The following is a 6000-nucleotide window of genomic DNA, read 5'->3' on the forward strand; positions in this document are numbered from 1 at the left end:
GCGAAGTCCTTCCTTGGCACACCTGAGCTCCTCACCACATACAAGGCTTTCATCCACAGCTCAATGGAATACTGCTCTCCCCTCTGGGCTGGTGCTCCTGCCTCACACCAAGCTCGTCTTCACCCTGTTGAAACCAAAGCATTCAGAATCATTCCTATCTCCCGCGATGAAGCTAACTCCAAGGGCCTCTCACTCACTGCAGGCAGGTTGGTGGTCTTTCCGTCTTCTACCGACTCCTCTCTGGCCTTGCCCCCCTAGCTCTCTCTGGGCTCTGTCCCGCAAATATTCCTACTGTCTAGTAGGAAGGCTAGGTCCCTCTGCACCCCCCGGAGATATACTTCTAATCAGTGTTTCTAGATTGGAAAAAATGTGTAGAAAATGACTAGCTATGGCCCCAAGCTGAAAAAATGTCCCACATACCATTTTTATGCAAATTACTGCTGCCATTATCAAAAAAAGACTAGGTCCCCCTGCACCCCCCGGAGATATACTTCTAATCAGTGTTTCTAGATTGGAAAAAATGTGTAGAAAATGACTAGCTATGGCCCCAAGCTGAAAAAATGTCCCACATACCATTTTTATGCAAATTACTGCTGCCATTATCAAAAAAAGACTAGGTCCCCCTGCACCCCCCGGAGATATACTTCTAATCAGTGTTTCTAGATTGGAACAAATGTGTAGAAAATGACTAGCTATGGCCCCAAGCTGAAAAAATGTCCCACATACCATTTTTATGCAAATTACTGCTGCCATTATCAAAAAAAGACTAGGTCCCCCTGCACCCCCCGGAGATATACTGAAACTGGCAGTGACTGGTGATTGAAATGCGGTGCCTTTTTGTGTTTCAGGTCGAGGTACGTGAACTCCCCACGATCTACAGCAACCAGGAAGAGACTGATACCAGGGTGGTTCTGTACCTCCATCATGCTGCTACCATCGGATACAAGAACGCTGTAGTCAGAACACCGGACACAGACATCCTCCTGATCCTGCTCCACCATGCCCACAACATCAAGCTGACGGTGTACCTGGATACAGGGTCAGGGAAGCATCGCCAACTTGTCAACGTCTCTGAGCTGGCAGAATCCCTGGGAGAGGACTACTGTGCCACTCTCCTGGGGTACTATGTGTTCAGCGGAGAAGACTGCACCAGTGCCTTCAAAGGGAAGGGAAAAGTCGGGCCCTTGAAAAAGCTGGAGAAGAATCCCAGGTTGCACAGGGCATTCGGTGAATTTCACAGGGTATTTAGAAAAATAAAACTTTGTGTTAACGTCTGTGTAGACGGACCTTAATATGAGTCTATTATTTCGTAAAACTGTGATTATTTTGTAAATAAAGCACTAATTAGCATACTAGTATACCATAGACACATGTAATCATGTTATGAATAGTTCTATCATGATCTATGCCCTTCAAAACATGGGTCTAGACACCTTCATTTTTCAATTATCTGCAATATTGGCTGAGATATGTCAAAAATCGTTTTTTTGATAATGGCAGCAGTAATTTGCATAAAAATGGTATGTGGGACATTTTTTCAGCTTGGGGCCATAGCTAGTCATTTTCTACACATTTTTTCCAATCTAGAAACACTGATTAGAAGTATATCTCCGGGGGGTGCAGGGGGACCTAGTCTTTTTTTGATAATGGCAGCAGTAATTTGCATAAAAATGGTATGTGGGACATTTTTTCAGCTTGGGGCCATAGCTAGTCATTTTCTACACATTTTTTCCAATCTAGAAACACTGATTAGAAGTATATCTCCGGGGGGTGCAGGGGGCCTAGTCTTCCTACTAGACTATACAGGTCACACAAGATCTGCCTGCAACCCTCTTATGGTCAAACTGCCAAAATCAAGACTCTCTGCTCACCTTCACTCCTTCATTCCTCTTTTCTCCTGCCTCTGGAACAATCTCCCTCACTCTCTTCAATCCCACTCCACCCTCCAGGTCTTTAAAACAGCTGTTCACCACCATCTCTTATCTTCCCCCATCCAAAACCTTGATCTTTTCTATCCCCGCTAATTTCACCCCAATTCCACTTTTTTGAAATACCAACTTCTGTCCTGGAAGTCCTTGGTGTCCTTGTGTGTTATACTTCTCCCACCCCCCCCCCCCCCCCTTCCCACGCTTCCTCCCCCCAAGCCCTCTCCCTCCCACACATCTCCCTGCTCTTATATGTTGTGTGCTCTCAAGTGTTTGTGTGCTTCCCCTTCTCTTGTCTTCCGCTCCCTCTTTTTATATATTTTGTTTGTCTGGTCGATTTGTTGGTGAAGTAAATGTCAGCTCTTTCACGAGCCTCGATTTCAGTATACAAAAAAAAAAAAAAACACACAGTGAGCTCCATCATTAGGAAATGGAAAGAATATGGAACAACCCAGACCCTCCTCGAGCTGGTCATCCGACCAAATTGAGCAACCAGGCAAGAAGGACCTTGGTCAGGGATGTGACCAAGAACCCAATGAACACTCTGACAGAACTACAGAGTTTCTTGGCTGAGATGAGAGAAACTGCCAGACAGCCAACAGTCTCTGCAGCCCTTCACAAATCTCTGCTTTATGGGAGAGTGACCAGATGGAAGCCACACCTGAAAAAAAGGACATTACAGTGCTGACCGGGCCGACGTGGTGTGGTGCTGACCGGGCGGACATGGTGTGGTGCTGACCGGGCCGACGGTGTGGTGCTGACCTGGCCGACGTGGTGTGGTGCTGACCGGGCCCCCACAGCCGTGGTGCTGACGCCCCCCCCCCCCCCCAGAATGTCCATGTTTTAAACGTTTCCCGGTGTGTACCCTAGTTTACAATAGGTACACCGTATCCCTGCGTGTCGTAAGAGGCGACTAAGAGGGTTGGCGTCAGGAAGTGCATCCGGCCAGAGAAACATTGCCTCAAAAAGAGAACAATGACAATTACAACAACATATGGGCAGGGTAGAGCCCGAAGTGGAGATCGGTTTCTGAGGTTTGGGACATGGAATGTAGGGACAATGACAGGGAGATCAGGAGAAGTGGTGTAAGTATTGGTCAGAAGAAGAGTGGACATATGTTGTGTGCAAGAAACGAGATGGAAGGGAAGTGGTGTGAGAATGGTGAAGGGTAGGCAGGGACAGAAATACAAGTTTGTGTGGCAAGGGTGCCTGGAGGGCGTGAATGGTGTTGGTGTCCTGCTTTCTGAGGAGTTTGTCGACAGTGTGGTGAGTGTGACTCCAGTGAGTGATTGGTTGATGATGGTGAAAATGATGATTGGAAAGCTCTTGGTGAACGTCATCTCGGGATATGCTCCGCAGGTTGGTCGGAGCGATGAAGAGAAGGACAAGTTCTGGTGTGCGATAGAGAAGCTGATGGAAAACGTGAAAGATGAGGAAGTTGTTGTTGTATGAGGAGACCTAAATGGACATGTGGGAAGGAAAATGGACGGTTTTGAGGGAGTTCATGGGGGTTACGGATATGGTGTGAGAAATGGAGAAGGTGAAAGGATTTTGGAGTTTGCTGATAGAGCTGATTTGTTGATTTGTAATACTCAGTTCCAGAAAGAGGATAATAAGCTTGCTACATACACGTCAGGTGGGTCGACGACAACCGTTGTCTACCTGATGGTGCGTAGGCGAGATGGGGGCACCTCCGGGACACTAAGGTGATCCCGGGGGAGGAGGCTGTTTCACAGCACCATTCGGTTGTCTGTGCCATAAGGGTGAAAGGTGCGAGGAGGGCTCGGCGGGTGAAGTACCAACCGAGAATGAAGGTGTGGATGTTGAAAGAGGTGACAGTGAGGCAGGCATTAAAAGAGAGGCTGAGTAGGGTAGAGGATGATGTTGTTGAGCTTGAAAGTGGTTGGATGTCAATGAAAGATAGTCTGTTCGGAGCCGTTGGTGAGGTATGTGGATCGACAAAAGGACCACCGAGGCACTCGGAAACATGGTGGTGGGATGATGAACTTGGAAAGAGGATTGACGAGAAGAGGAAGAAGTTCAAGGAGTAGCAGAAGGCGAATGGTACGGGAGCAGAAAAAGCAGAGCACGAAAGTTATAAGGCAGCCAAGAAGGCAGCAAAGAAAGAGGTAGCAAAGGCGCAGGAGGCATGTCGGAAAATGTTTGGAGAACGCTTGGATTCGGAAGAGGGTCAGAGAGCAGTATTCAGGATTGCAAAGCAGATTGCGAAAGAGAGGTGTGATGTGATGGGGGTGAGTTGCTTGAGGGATAAAGTGGGACAAATCGTTGTGGACCCAGATGGAATTAAAAGAAGATGGAAAAGATATATGGAAATGCTGTTGAATACAGAGAATGAATGGGATGGCAACATAGAGAGTAACCCAGTTTTAGGACCGGCAGAGAAGATAACTGAGAAGGAAGTTGAGGAAGCGATAAAAGCAATGAAGAGTAGAAAAGCGGGAGGGCCGACGGGAGTTGTGGGAGATATGTTGAAGGCAGCAGGAAGTTGGGGTGTGAAGAGAATGACAGAGATCTGTAATCTGGTGGTGAAAGAAGGCCGCATTCCAGTGGATTGGGAACTGAGTACCCTCGTCCCTCCATACAAGGGGAAAGGTGACCCTCTGGAGTGTGGCTCGTACCGAGCGATAAAGTTATTGGAGCATGGAATGAAGGTATTGGAAAGGGTGTTGGAGAGCAGGATAAGGAAGAAAGTGAAGATTGACGAAATGCAGTTTGGATTTATGCCAGGAAGAGGAACGACAGACGTGCTTTTTATTGTGAGGCAGTTGCAGGAGAAGTACATGGAGAAGAGGAAGAAGTTGTTTCTTGGGTTTGTTGATCTGGAGAAAGCATTCGATAGGGTTCCACGCAAAGTATTGACATGGGCATTGAGGAAGTTAGGAGTGGAGAATGGTTGATCAGAGTGGTGATGGCAATGTACAAAAGAGCACACACAGCTGTAAGGACGAAGGACGGGAACAGTGGTGAGTTTGAGGTGAAGGTGGGAGTGCATCAGGGGTCGGTACTAAATCCACTACTACTTATAGCTGTGATGGAGGTGCTGGCTCAGAACGTAAAGGACGGTTTACCGTGGGAGTTGTATGCAGATGATCTGGTGTTGATTGTGGAAAGTATGGATGGACTGAAGGAAAAGATGAACAAGTGGAAGGAATGTATGGAGACAAAAGGTCTGAAGGGGAATATCGGAAAGACGAAGGTGATGGCAAGTTGTAAAGCATGTGGTGAGGTGGAAAGAACTCGGAGGTGGCCATGTGCTGTGTGCAGGAAGGGTGTCGGAGTGAACTCCATTCAATGTACAATGTGCGCTGAGTGGGTTCATCAAAAATGTAGTGGTCTGAGAGGGTCATTAACCAGTGTGGCAGCTGCATTCAAATGTAAGGTGTGCACAGAGGGAGCTGCAGATGGAGGAAATGTTGAGTTGGATCTTGGAGACGGCGTGAAGCTGGAAGGTGTGAAAACATCTCGCTACCTCGGAGACATGCTGAATGGAGAAGGTGGATCAGACTCGGCAACGGTTGCTGGAGTGAGATGTGCATGGAAGAAGTTTCGGGAACTGAGTGGCGTGCTGATGAGGAGGGGAGTGTCGTTGAAGCTGAAGGAAAGGTGTATGCTGCATGTGTGAGAAGTGTTATGATTTATGGGAGCGAGACATAGGTAATGTACGTAGAGCGGCAACGAAGGCTGGAAAGGGTGGAAATGCGAATGGTTCGGTGGATGTACGGAGTATCGTTGAGAGAGAGGAAGACAAATGATGAATTGCGAAAGATGATGGGAATAGAGCCTGTGATTGATGCTGTGAAGAGGAACAGGTTGAGATCGTTTGGTCATGTGTTGAGGAAGGATGAAAGTGACTGGTTGAGAAGAGTGATGGAAATGAATGTCGAAGGATGTAGAGGACGGGGAAGACCGAGAAAGACTTGGCTAAAGATGGTGGAAGAAGAAATGCGGGCAAAGGGGTTAACAAGGAGAGATGCAGAAAATAGGGCAAAATGGAAAAGATTGTCATGGGGACCGCAAGGCTAACCCCCGCTCTGGCAGGGAAAATGGCCTTAAA

Source organism: Myxine glutinosa, chromosome 6, assembly GCF_964187855.1.
Source record: "Myxine glutinosa chromosome 6, kmMyxGlut1.1, whole genome shotgun sequence".
In the NCBI taxonomy this organism is placed as follows: Eukaryota; Metazoa; Chordata; class Myxini; order Myxiniformes; family Myxinidae; genus Myxine; species Myxine glutinosa.